Raw genomic sequence first — 13484 nt, forward strand, 5'->3', positions numbered from 1 at the left:
TTGCAGGATGTAAAATTAACACACAGAAATCCCTTGCATTCCTATACACTAACAATGAGTAAACAATGAAGGAAACTATCCCATTCACCATTGCAGCAAAATTGAAATACTTAGAAATAAATTTAACTAAAGAAACAAGAGTTATATAAAACTATAAAACACTGATGAAAGACATCAAAGATGACACAACTAGATGGAGAAATACACGATGTTTGTGGATTGGAAGAATCAATATAGTGAAAATGAGTTTATGACCCAAAGCAATCAATAGACTGAATGCAATCCCTGTCAAGCTGCCAATGGTATTTTTCACAGACTTAGAACAAGTAATTTCACAATTTATATGGAAACCCAAAAACCTCAAATAGCTAAAGCAGTCTTGAGAAGGAAGGATGGAACTGGAAGAATCACCCTGCCTGACTTCAGACCATGCTGCAGAGCTGCAGTCATCACGACAGCATGGATTTCTCTTGTTCTTGGCTGTGTCCTGCCTCTCCTGCCATCCCTGTGGAACTATGCGCCTGCACCCTGACACTGTTCTCAGAAAACACGGAGCTCATCACTTGTCAAGTGTCTGGTAGTCGTTACGGCTAGGAAACCAGACTCAGGCAGTTACCTCTGCGTCGCTGTCACTTGGTGGGTGACCTTAAAATTTCTCAGTCATTGATTTTGTCAGTAGTTTATCTCTAGCCCGCAGGAAAAGCTCCAAACACCCGCATCAATTTGGGTCCTTCCAAAGTAGTTGGCCTCATCTCTTTACCACCCCCCTCTGCCCCTCAGCACTGCATCTAACCAGCCAGACCGTGTGGGGTCCCACAGGGGCGCTTCCTCACTGCAGATCTTTGTCCGTGCTTCTCCCCTCCGTCTCCTGTGCTTTCTCCTGTCCTTCAGGTATCTGCTTCCACAGCACCTCCGCCAACAAGCTGGCAGGGTTGACACAAAGCCGGCGGTCCCTTCTGAGTGTTCCTTGTGCCGTCTTTTATATCTTAGTATTTATGACTCTGAATGGAAGTTGCCTGTTTGTCTGTTTTTCCAGTTTATGGGATATCATTTTTCAAGGTGGACTGGGTCACCTTCATCTTGTAATTCCAGTGTTTGTCACAGCACCTTTGCACATACATACTGAGAAATGAATGAAGAATGAGAAAACCAGAAGCTGTGATACTCAGCCACATGTGGGACCAAGGGCAGATTTTGTAATTGTAATCTTGTATTTCGTTTCCTGTCATCTATAGATAATATTTCATTTTTCAGAACATTTAGAAATACCTCAGGTTTGCTTTGTTTCTTTTTTTATTTTTAACTAATACTTAGTGAACTCAGGTATTTTAGATAAAGAATGTAATCCTTTTTCTTTCCAGCTGCTGCTGACTTTGCATCTGAGTCCTTGGAGTGTCTCCTCTAGGATCTACAGATGGGTCAAATCTGTATCAGGACCTACAGTGTGTACACTGTGATGTTTGAAAACATCACAAGAATCTGTACAGGTTTTGAAGAAAAAATACATGATTGGAAAGAGAAATAGTAAAAATTTCCTTTCTGGACTGTTTTCATGACATTTTAGTTGTTCCCATTAAACATGATGAGAAAGTCTTTATTAAAGTGAAATAGTTTTGTATGATGAAAGTTTATATGGTGTTTTAAAAATACTGATTTTAAGTAGTATTTATACTACTTTTAAGCAGTAGTATCTAAGTACTTTTGATCCTAAGTATTTTGTCTGCACCTAACTTACTTTTCAGTTCAGTTCAGTTCAGTTGCTCAGTCGTGACCGACTCTTTGCGACCCCATGCCAGCATGCCAGGCCTCCCTATCCATCACCAACTCCCGGAGTTCACTCAAACTCATGTCCACAGAGTCGGTGATGCCATCCAGCCATCTCATTCTCTGGCGTCCCCTTCTCCTCCTGCCCCCAATCCTTCCCAGCATCAGAGTCTTTCCCAGTGAGTCGACTCTTCTCATGAGGTGGCCAAAGTATTGGAGTTTCAGCTTTAGCATCAGACCTTCCAGTGAACACCCAGGATCGATCTCCTTTAGAATGGACTGGTTGGATCTCCTTGCAGTCCAAGGGACTCTCAAGAGTCTTCTCCAGCACCACAGTTCAAAAGCATCAATTCTTCGGCGATCAGCTTTCTTCACAGTCCAACTCTCATATCCATACATGACCACGGGAAAAACCATTGCCTTGACTAGACGGACCTTTGTTGGCAAACTAATGTCTTTGCTTTTTAATATGCTATCTAGGTTGGTCATAACTTTCTTAGGCATATCTAAAACCTGACACTGTTACCTTTTCCATGTTCAAAGTGAAAGTGTTAGTCACTCAGTCATGTCTGACTCTGCGACCAATGGACTGAGCCCGCCAGACTCCTCTGTCCTCCACTATCTTGTGGAGTTAACTCTAATTCACGTCCATTGAGTCAGTGATGCTCTCCAACCACCTCGTCCTCATTGTCCCCTTTGTCCTCCTGCCTTCAATCTTTCCCAGCATCAGGGTCTTCTCTGATGAGTCGGCTCTTCCCATCAGGTGGCCAAAATGTTGGAGCTTCAGCCTCAGCATCGGTCCTTCCGATGAATATTCAGGATTGATTTCCTTTAGGATGGGCTGGTTTAATCTCTTTGCAGTCCAAGGACTCTTGCGAGTCTCCTCCAACACCACCATTTAAAAGAATCGATTCTTCAGCCATCAGCCTTCTTTATGGTCCAACTCTCATTTATCCGTACATCACTACTGGAATGTAGTGTCTGTGTTTTAACCCCAGTCTCCTAATTTATCCCTCCCTTCGTGTTTGCCCTTTCATAACCACAATTTGATTTTGAGATCTGTGAGTAGGTTTCTGTTTTGTAAATAAGCTTATTTTGGTTAGATTCCACATGTAAGTGATGTGATGTTTGTTTCTCTGAGTTACTGCACTTGGTATTGGAATTTCGAGTTCCTTCTGTGTTGTTGCAAATGGCATTATTTCATTCTTTCTATAGCTGAGTTATATTCCATTTTCTGTGTGGGGTGTGGGTGTACACTGCATCTTCTTTATCCATTCTTCTGTTGATGGACACTTAGGTTGCTTCTGTGTCTTGGCTATTGTCAGCAGTTCTGCAGTGAACATTGGGTTGCGTGTACCTATTTGAATTATGGCTTTCTCCAGATATATGCCCAGGACTGGGATTGCTGGATCACATGGCAAGTTTATGGTTAGTTTTGAAAGAAACCTCGAGTTCTCCACAGTGGGTGTACTAGTTGCATTCCACAAGCCGTGTAGGAGGGCTCCCTTTTCTCCACGCTCTCTCCAGCATTTATTGTTCGTAGATTTTTTGATGGTGGCTATTCTGACTGGTGTGAAATGATACCTCCCTGTATTATTGCTGCATTTCTCTAATAATTAGTGATGTGGAGCATCCTTTCATGTGCTTTTTGGTCGTCTGTGGGTGTTGCTTACAGAAATGTTTATTTAGAGCCTACACTCATTTTGTGATGGGGTTGTTTGTTTTTGATACTGAGCTCTTTGAGCTGTTTGAATATGTTGGAGATTCCCCCCGTGTCAGTTGCATCATTTGCAAATAGTATTGCCCATTATGTGGGTTGTCTGTCTTGTTTATGATTTCCTGCACTGTTCCAAAGCTTTTAAGTTTAATTAGATCCCATTTGCTGCTTTCCGTTTTGAATTTTCATTATTCTAAGAGGTGAATGGAAAAAGATACTGCTGTAATTTAGGTCAGAGAGTGTCGTGCCTGTATTCTCCTCTAAGAGTTTTATAGGGCCTGTCCTTATATTTAGGTCTTTAGTCCATTTCGAGTTTATTTTTGTGTATGATGTTAGGGAGTGTTCTGATTTCCTTCTTACACCCGTAGCTGTTGAGTTTTCTCAGCACCACTTATTGAAGAGGCTGTCTGCTCCTTTGTACAGTCTTGCCTCCTTTATCCTAGGTTAATTGACCATAGGTGCGTAGGTTTCTCTCTGGACTTTCTGTCTTGTTCCATTGATCATTCAGTATATTTCTGTTTTTGTACTGGGACCAGTGTTGTGATTACTGAAGCTTGCAGAGTAGGCTGAGGTCAGGGTACCTGATTCTGTCAGCTCTTGCTTTTCTTTCTCCAGATAGCTTTGGCAATTGCTTTGGCTTTGCTATTTGGGGTCTTCTGTTTCCATCCACACTGTAAAATTTTTCGTTCTATGAAAAATGCCATTGGCAATTGGATAGAAATTGCTCTGAATCTGTAGATTGCTTTGGGTAGTATAGTTATTTTGACAGTTATATAGTTTTAACGCCGCTTTGATTTCTGTGTTTTTTTCACTTTCTTGTCTTTCCTTCTTCATTTAGGTAAGGGTTTATTGATATTGTTTGTTTCTTTCAGAAAGTGAACTTGCAATTCTTGGACATGCACACTTCTCAGGCTGGCCCACCAAGCCCCTGTGCACACGGGCAGTGTGTTTCCAGCTGTTGCTTACCAACGATCATTCTGGGATGAAAGATTCTAAACCGTTGAGCTTCCCAGCAGGGAGGTTGTGGCAACTGCTATAAACTGCCGAGCTGTAAACTGCTATAAACGGCAGAGCTGTAAACTGCTCTGGTTTACCTGTAGTGCTTGTGTTGGGTTTAGGGGACTCTGAAGAGCTGAGGGGGAGGTGAAGTGTGGTTTGAGTTTGTAGGCTCTGCGATGAAGAAGACTTTTGGCTTCAGAAGTAAGAAGGGCATCTCGCCCTTTGGCTCCTCCATCAACCCGGTGAGAGACAGCAGTCATAGAATCAACTTCCAGCCTGGGTACTGCATCCGAGATGAGGACCTTGGAACGATCCTCAAAGCTGCCAGTGTAGGCAATGTTGACAAAGTGCTGCAGGTTCTGCTGCTCGGGAAGAGTGGCATGAACCACAGGGACAAGATGAACAGGTAAGCGGGATGGAAGGGTCTGGTAGGGGTCCCTCCTGTGAGTCTCCCCTCCAGGGCTCTTAGACACCTTCCTGGGATCCAGCAGCCCAAAGACTTTATAGGCAGCAAAATGCCTTAGCTGGTTTCAGACCCACTTGTGATTCCTCTTATAGGGCACGTTGATGATTGTTTTGAAGTCATTTAACTGAATGTCAGTAGTCATAGAAATGAAATGAAACATGAATAGCATCTGTTTTTTCTGTCTTCTTCCTACTTTTTCTTTGCATGGGTTAGCATGATGTACTCATGAGTAAGAGCTCTCAAGTTCTGTAGCCTTCAAGAAGTCTTCTGAACCTCCTGGCTCTCACATTTTTTCTCATGTGATTTATGAAGACACTTCTTCATGGATCACCTATTGTGGATCATGGCAGTGGACAGATTTCTGATGTTGTCAGCATCTTATTTTTAATGTACACATTTTTATACCTTAAGGTTATATATTATAGAAAACTGCCTAGTGAGCAAAATAATTCCCATGACAGGTCAACTTCTGGATTAAAAATTCTTCAGATACAATTCAATATCCATTTTATATCATGTACACTTAGGTATATATGTTCTTTGCTGAAGGACCTTGGAAGACAGCTTTGAAGTAGGAAGCTGGCTGTGTCCTTGAATAGGAAGACATTTTCTTAGGATGTATGGTCTTTCTATACTTAAACCAAATCAACTTATCGTGATTTTAAACTTTTTAGGTTACATATGCTGCCTTTAATTGTGATAAAGTTAAAATTTTACATGGTAGACTAAGACTTGCCCTTCTTGGTATCAAAATGTGCCATAAGTGCCCACAATGTATTCATTTACTAACAACTGAAAAGGGGATAGATAAATGAATGGAACAGAATAGAAAGTGCCCAAACACCCAAATGTATGTAAAACTTTAGAACTTGATACTGATGACATTTTCTGTTAGAAAAGATAAATTGTGTGTAGATGATGGAGAAATAACCTGATAAAAGAGAAAGTAACTAGATTTTTATCTCACCAAAAAGTTTCAGATGGAGTGTGGATCAAACATTTTAAATATGCACAGTGAGAAAAGTACCAGAAGAAAACTCAAATTCCTATTTACACATTTTTTTTCTGCTGACAGAGCCCTTCTTTTTTTTCTATTTCTATTGTTTCTTAACCTTAATTTTTTTTTTAATTGGAGAATAATTGCTTTACAATGCTGTGTTGTTTTCTGCTGTATAACGTCATAAATCAGTTCTAAGTATACATACATCCCCTTCCTTGTGAGCCTCCCTCCCACCCCAGAGACCTCGCTAAGAATTACTTCAAAAGCAAGAATTCTGGAGTTTCCTGGATTTCAGCACACACACACACAAAAAACAAAGCAGAAAAAGGAAATCAGGAGGTTGAATTAACATTTTAACAACACAAAAAAATTTAAAACTCTGTGTCGATCAAGCTTGCCTATAGGCAAGTTGGGTTAGTAGACAGGGCTCGTCTTTTTGACACTAATAGGAATGTAGTACAGATAAAAGTAATTTGTCGCTTTGAATTTTTTTTGAGAATTGATATCTTCTGAAAACTTTCAGCCCTTCCAGAAGTCAAGGGAATCTTGGGAGTTCCTTAGCGGTCCAGTGGTTAAGACTCACTGCTGTGGGCCCAGGGTGGAATAACTAAAATCCTGCAAGCTACCAGGATATATTATATTGTACACCATCGGGAATATAGGAAGTATCTTATAATAACTTTAAATGGAGTATAATCTATAACAGTTGAGAATCACTATGTTGGGTACCTGTAATATATAATATGCATCATCAGTGGTTCCAAAACAGCGACCTTACGCAAAAACACCTTATGATAATGAGACCAACAGGAAAAATAAGCAAGGAACACACAAAAATGCTACTAATTATAGTTGTACAGATGTTGTGAATTATAAATTTCATTCCAATGTCAGAGATGTTGAAATGTGAGAAAATGAGGATATTAGAATCATCGAAGTACAATGTTGTCTATAATCCTCACAATATGTCTGCAAAGGAGGTGTCATATCCTTTTACTTCATTGAGAGGTTGTCCTTGTAAACTAGTAGTACTAGTAATAAATATGATAACATTACCTAACACTTACTGAGCTGTTATCTGTGCCAGGAGCGGTTCTGAACCCTGTGCATGGATCTCAGTGAGGCATCGCAGCGGTGTCCTGTGAGATGACTGCTACTCCCTCTCCATTTTGGTGATGAGGAAACTGAGATACAGAGAGGCTGAGCAACGGCTACTGAGTCAAGGTCAAATTCAAGCCCAAGGTGAGCTGAATCTCAAGGCCATGCTCGTTCTATTCAAGTAGACTGTTCCTTCATTACTGTGGTAAGAAGAGCTAAAGCGAACATATACTGTTCTTTCTCCAGAAGGAAACAAAATATTTGTTTTAGAGTGATAGGAGTAGCATGCTATTGAATGTTTTCACATGAGCGACTGTTTGTTTTGAAACAGTAACACTACAGTTTCCTAAAAACTGCTCTTGCTTTCATGGGACGGCCCTCCACGTGGCGTGTGCCAGTGGCCATTCAGCGGTGGTAACTCTCCTCCTGGAGAGAAAATGCCTGCTGAACCTCTGTGACGCTGAAAACAAGACCGCGCTGATAAAGGTATGGCACAGCAAACCATATCCACGTGAGGGGGACGTGATTTAACTACTGAGAGTAAAAATGAATTTATCTCATTGAAATATAGGGAACTGGTGAAGCTTGTGGACTGTTTACTTTGAATTCCTAGAATTTACACTCTGTTTCTTGGCACAACACTGACAGGCCGTGGAATGCCAAGAGGAGGAGTGTGCGACTCTTCTGCTGGAGCGTGGTGCCGACCCGAATGTCGTGGACGTCTGTGGCAACACCGCCCTCCGCTATGCTGTCTTTTGCCAGAATTGTATCGCCTGCAGCAAAGCTGCTTTCCTATGACGCCAATATAGAAGCCAGGAACAAGGTATTGGTCAGCTAACTTTATTTACCAAGTGTTTGTGAAGTATTTTTTTAATCTACAAGTGTTTAATTTACAACAGTATGTAAATAGGTAAACTGAATAGTGCCCATGAGGCCCTGTTAACTTGGAAACAGTTCCAAACCCGAGCCAGGGGGCAGGGGTGAAAAAGGTCGGTGCCCCTGGAAAGGGCAGAGCTCTGTCTGCCAGCCACCCTTCTATCCCAGAAGGAAGGTTTTCCCATTAGAACATGCATGGGAGTGGGGGGTAGGCTCCAAGCCCGCAGGAAATGAAGGCCTGCGGTAGTGAAGTGATGTGGGGACTGGCTGTTTATAGGGGCTCAAGGAATGTGCCCCGCTGGGGGTGGGCAGAGGAGGAAGGAGACCCAGAGCCCAGCAGGGGGAGCTGGGGCGGTGCAAGTGGGCCTGGGAGGCAGCAGGCCTGGAGCCCTGAGCCCTCCAAGACCCCAGTTCTGAGATCCGGCTAGGCGGGTCAGGTCATGTTTGACACCCAGCGAGGACGTTCACTTCTGCTGCTGACCACTTGGCTCACCAGGTACACCTCGGGGTCTTCCACGCTCAGCCCCTGGGAGCTGCTCGGTGGGGTTTCAGCTGTGCCTGGGGAGCTGCCCCTCCTGCTCTTTCTTCAGGAAGCATGTGATGTTCGGCCTCTGCAGCCCTGCCAGGAACTCCCTCCATCTCACAGGTGGGGTCAGTTGTCCGTGTTTGGAAGCTCCAGTCTTCCCTGAGTGAAAGGATTTTGAAGGAACCAAACTGTCTAAGATTTCACTTTGAATCATATTTCTCAAGCATTAGAGAGTAAAGCGTTCCTTTATGTGTTTATGACGGGTATTCATGATAACACTGCACTTGTTAAATGTAAAACATTTTCCAAATATTTTCCCCCTCTTAAGGTTTTTTTTTTGTAATCAATCTAAAATAACCCAGTGAAGCAAAATTTGCCTCAGTAGACTTTGTCTTAAAATTCAAACATAATGAAAGCATTTTACAACATAATAGAAATCTTGCTGCTGTTGACAAATTCCCATTTTATGAAAAATGATTTATATAAACACGATTTCTCTCTCATTGCCCAAGTCTTAAGAGGGGGAAAGGAAAGGAAAAGGAGCGAGCAAGTGAAAAGTGCAAGTCAAGCTGGCATTTTGGCCGTTTGGAAGTGCCAAGAAGAGGATTTATTTATTTTCATATTTATTTGTTTGGCTGTGCTGGGTTAGTTTCCGCACGTAGGATCCAGTTTCCTGACCAGGGGTCAAACCCAGTCCCCCTTTACTGGGAGCACTGAGATCCAGCCACGGGGCCACCACGGAAGTCGCAAGAGTTTTAGCTTGTGCTTTTTATTCCCTTCAGTTTATATATTTCTGTAAGGTGCTTTTCAGTTTTCAGGGATAATAGCTGTTATTTCAGAGAAGGCAATGGCAAGCCACTCCAGTACTCTTGCCTAGAAAATCCCATGGATGGAGGAGCCTGGTAGGCTGCAGTCCGTGGGGTCGCTAAGGGTCGGACACGACTGAGCGACTTCACTTGCACTTTTCACTTTCCACTTTCACACATTGGAGAAGGAAATGGCAACCCACTCCAGTGTTCTTGCCTGAAGAATCCCAGGGACAGGGGAGCCTGGTGGGCTTCCGTCTATGGGGTCACACAGAGTCGGACACGACTGAAGTGATTTAGCAGCAGCAGCAGTAGCAGCTGTTATTTTGAAAAAGAGTGTGAGTGAATTGTAAACTTGCCTAGGTGCCAGTTTTAAGAAGACACTGAGCAAAAGAGACTGGCAGTGAACAGGTGGCGATAATTATAATTGAGAATTAAGAGAGAAGAACAAATAATTAACTGATATATTATCCTATTCTGGCAGAACCATCCACTCAGATAAGAGTCTAGACTCTGCTGTCCCATCTAGAATGTCTTGATGGGAAGGAAGTAAGGGGTTTATAAATAATGAGGTCTGGTTGCCTTTTGGGTTTACTAGTCCCTGTTCTACCACTGTTTACCCAGGAAAATTTTAAAAATTGCAGATTTTATGACTCAACTCTTCTACTTTTCTTTTCTATTCAAATCCTCATGTAAGAGAAGGAATCGGCCTTGTGAGTAAGAGATGAGACTGGAGTGGTTGCTGCACTAATTCTCAGCTATATTCTGCTGGTGAACCACAATTATTTGGGAAAACTTATTAAAAAAATTTAAAAGTCTAGGCTGTTCCCTGAAGATTTTGACTGAGTAAATCGAGGAACACTTGGACGTGTATGTTTAGAACTATTCCCTTGAGATTCTGATCTAATCCTTGATGAATAACTATGGAGTGAACACATGTAATTTCTAAATGCCCTTCACAAAAGAAAGTAGTCTCTAGAAGCATTGGAGTTTGAGCAATGCTAGCTACTTCCATCAGCTCCCTCCTTTCCAACAATATTAGCCTGACTTTTTCTCTGCCCCTGTGTTTGAGATATTAAAAGGAGTGTCTTTGGTAATATCTATGGGCTTGAACGATAACCCCTTTTCCTTGTAACCACTCATCATTCAGTGACACTCTGAGAGTCTTTAGAGATTTACTCATGCGAAGTCACTTCGTCTGTAGAGTCTGACCCTTTAAGGATTTTGCACCTTCTCTTATCATCCAGGTCATTAGGTCAACAGATATTTGTTACCAACTGCATTTTCCTGACTGCAATGATAGTAACTCATGAGCTTTTTTTGGTGTCAGCTGCGGGACAGACTCTTACAGTGTGTCTGTTAGAATTGCTGATCCCTGGCATAAGCAGATGAGATCTTTAAAACCCGTGAAGTTAGTACAGAGGGGAATTGTTTTAAGCATTTACTTACTTTCAGCTGCTTCATAGCAAGAGTCTCCGCCCCCCATGTTTCAGTGTCATTTTCTTCTCTTGCCTAGAAGCCGTCACCGGCAGCCTCTTCAAGGGCTATCAGGCTTCTGTTTACAAAGTCATGAAGGCCTTTGGGTTTTCATTTCTTTCTCTGCATCCATTCAGGTCCCCCCTACATCCAGGTTCAAAAGCATTCTCACGTGTTTTAGTTCTTTTTTAATGGCAATACCTCATTTTGGGCATCACTGACTGGATGGACATGAGTTTGAGCAAGCTCCAGGAGTTGATGATGGACAGGGAAGCCTGGTGTGATGCAGTCCATGGGGTCACAAAGAGTCAGGTATGACTGAGTTAACTTCACTGAACCCCATGTTTAACATCAGTATCTGTGCCAGTTATTTATTGCTAACAAATTGCATTAGAGATCACCCAAAGCCTAGTGACTGAAAACAGCATTTCCTTTGTTCACAAGTCTGTGTTGCGGTAAGAGTCAGTGAGTGAGGCCAGCTCATTTCTTCTCCAGTCTTCATCAGCTGGGATGTTGTGAAGGGGAGGACCAGAGTCATCTGAAGACTTGTTCATGCACACGTCTGGCAGTTGGAGCTGGCTTTTGGATGGGTCATTAGGTGGGGGCAGTCCATGGGGACACTGACGTGCTCAGTATGTGTCCTGGGCTGCTTCATAGCATGGTGACTGATGCTAAGAGTGGGCTTTTCCCACGGAGCCAAAGTCAGAAGCTATTTAGTTTGAGAAATAAATAACATAGCAGTTCCCCCAGACTCTGTCCACTGGAATCAGTTACTGAGGTCAGCACATATTTAAGGGGAGGGAATTTCATGAGAAAAGTGTCAAAGACTTTGTAGACATGTTTGAAAAGCACCAGCTCCACTCACCTCAACTTACCAAGTAATCATTCTGTCTAAATGAAAGTTCTTTCCAACTCTGTGTCACTGAAATTCCAGCAAATATTTTTTGTTTGTTTTGTTTGCTATGTTCTCTTATTCTGTGGCAAGTAACAAAGGGTTACAAGAAAGAGGCATTTTTTTCATTGTTCAGAAAAATGTATGGATCGCCTCACTAAATTCTCAGGAGACAGGATATCTTTAGCTTTGTGAATCATTTCTCTTTGGAATGCAATGCAAATTAGCAAAAACTATTTCTAGTTCAGAAAAAGGTTTATTGGATTAGAATCCATATTTACAAAATTTATTAATTATAGTCTTATTTTCACAATCTTCTTTTGGGAGACATTTATTAACTCTGCCCTAAAAAACTCAATACAGTATACCTCAAACTTCTTTAAAAACCATGGGACATGTTGGGGGGAAGGAGTAAGAGACGTTCTACTGAGAGGTGACTGGCATTCATTCCATGGAGGAAAGATAAAAAAGTTTTATTATAGAACAATAAGAGTGTGAACTCAAGTGCAAATGCTGTGTGACAAAGATGATGACAGTGAAGAGTATATTCTCTGACTCTTGGTGGTCTGAACTTCTTTCTGGATTCTCTGAGTGATCCCTGGTCCTACATTCAACAATACAGACACCATCATATTTATTGATCCTCGGTTTGTATTAGGCTGGGATCAGTCCACTTCCCTCATTACCAAATGGTGTTTGTTTTATTCTTGCAGATTGATGATCTTTCAGCAGAGCTGGGAACTGTATGTTCAGAATGTCTGCACATGAATGCAAAAATTCAAGTTCTTCTTTTTATTCTTCTCTAGTTTTTCACATTTCTGGATGCAAAAGAAATGTGAAAAACTAGAGAAGAATAAAAAGAAGCTGGAGCAAGTAGTAGTGACCCTCAAAAGTCATACAGAAATGAATATGATAGAACACAGTTAAGTAGAGCAGTATAAATGGGAGATGGAAGAAAGAGAGACAGGATCTCGTAGAGAAATTGAGAGAAATCAACATGTTTTTACAGGTTAATTTGTTGATCTGTCATATCTTTGAATTCACCTCACTGTAAATTACATTTTGGATGTATACAGCTTATGTGTTTCCTCTGCTTCCCTTAGAACAGTTTGTTTCGTCGATTTCTGGAAGGAAGGGGGCACTTGTCTCTCCCTGAAGAGAGAAATATTTCCATTTCCATCACAGTTATCACTAAATTGATCTTTTAGAATGTGTCTCACTAGAGGATCCTTTTACTTACAAGACCAATTGGTATAAAACAAGACCATGAGGAGGAAAAAAAAGTATCGTGGTTTAGAACTGGTACCATCCTCTGAATTATTCTCAAGTTGTCTTGTTCAGTTTTTAAAATTTTAAGTTGATCCTCTTATTCTTTGAATTATCAGGTTACATAGTACTACTATAACATTGATTCCACTTTAATATTATAATTCAGATTTAATTCATTTCACATTGACCATGATTATTTTAAAGTTTCACTTTTCTTTTTTTCACATTTAAAATCACTCTATGAATAACTGACTCAAAACTAAAGGGAACAAATATAATTATTCAGATTATAATCATTAACAAAAGAAATATATCTTTTAAAATTTGATTTAGATACAAGCAGCATCTCAAGAAAATCTGGAGCAGTTATGAGAGAATAATATTGCTTCCATAAGAAGTCAGATGGAACTCAGAATTAAAGAGTTGGAATCTGAACTCTCCAAGATGAAAACTTCTCAAGCAGAGTTGGGAAAATGTAAGAAACTCTACCTAGAAGAACTAAAAGTTAGAAAGTCATTGGAAAATAAGCTAGACAAGTCAGTCAAAACACAGAATTACAAAATAAACTTAGTTCATTAATTTGTCTCTAAAGCCT

The 13484-nt window shown here is 41.2% G+C and overlaps 1 pseudogene; it reads right to left on the bottom strand.

Moving 5' to 3' along the window:
* Positions 1 to 13484, bottom strand: part of LOC148775481 (ankyrin repeat domain-containing protein 26-like) — a 221217-nt pseudogene that overhangs the window by 203530 nt on the left and 4203 nt on the right.

Source organism: Moschus berezovskii, chromosome 15 (assembly GCF_049115385.1).
Source record: "Moschus berezovskii isolate FMDL1 chromosome 15, NW_MosBer_1.0, whole genome shotgun sequence".
Lineage (NCBI taxonomy): Eukaryota > Metazoa > Chordata > Mammalia > Artiodactyla > Moschidae > Moschus > Moschus berezovskii.